Source organism: Grammomys surdaster, unplaced genomic scaffold (genome assembly GCF_004785775.1).
Source record: "Grammomys surdaster isolate TR1022 unplaced genomic scaffold, NIH_TR_1.0 124439, whole genome shotgun sequence".
Classification (NCBI taxonomy): Eukaryota; Metazoa; Chordata; class Mammalia; order Rodentia; family Muridae; genus Grammomys; species Grammomys surdaster.
In genome coordinates this window covers 230,931-231,800 of record NW_021619445.1, presented here as the reverse complement: position 1 = coordinate 231,800, position 870 = coordinate 230,931, and positions in this window count along the sequence as shown.

The following is an 870-nucleotide window of genomic DNA, read 5'->3' as shown; positions in this document are numbered from 1 at the left end:
CTCCTCCTCCTCCTCCTCCTCCTCCTCCTCCTCCTCCTCCTGTCTCTCCTCCTTTCTTCCCACACTACTATTTAACAAACAGCAACCCATCAATGGGTCTCTAGCATTTATATATTCTCTGAAAAGTCCCTAGAGTTTCAAACATCACACAACTGCAGAAACTATCCACAACTGGCAAAATCAGAACACTGCTAGAGCACGAGGCAAATCAGTCAACTGCTACGGACAATCCGAAGCAGCCCCATATCCCACCCCTGGGATTAAAACGGAAACACGTTCTTATAGTATTTCTGTATTTTTAAAAGAATCCAAAATTCTCATGACACTAGCCAGAGGTTTTCTTTTGAAAAGGTTTTATTTTATTATTTTTAAATTATGTGTATTTGAGGAGGAGTGTGCATACATGCATGCAGTTGCCTCTGGAGGCCAGAAGAGGACGCCATCCCCTGGAGATTGCTCCCTCTTAATCCCTGAGCCTTCTCTCTAGCTCCTTTAAATACGTTTGAGTTTGGACTGTGTGAACATACTTCCCACTCAAATGTAACAGGGAAATATCAGAATGTTGCCTAAAGCTTTAAAAGATATATATCTTAGGGTTCAGCTAGTGGGATGGACGAGAGAAAGGCTAGAGTGAAGGATCATGGGATGCCTAAGGTTGAGTGAAGAGAGGTCTCAGAGCCCCACTCTGAACCAGCCTCAGAGAGTGGGGAAAGCTGAGGACCAAAGAACAGCAGATGCAGCAGATAGAGAGGGATGTACCTGAAAGAGGGGAGCTCCATCATCCATCCATTCATCCATCCATCATCCATCCATCCATCATCCATCCATCATCCATCCATCATCCATCCATCCATCCATCATCCATCCATC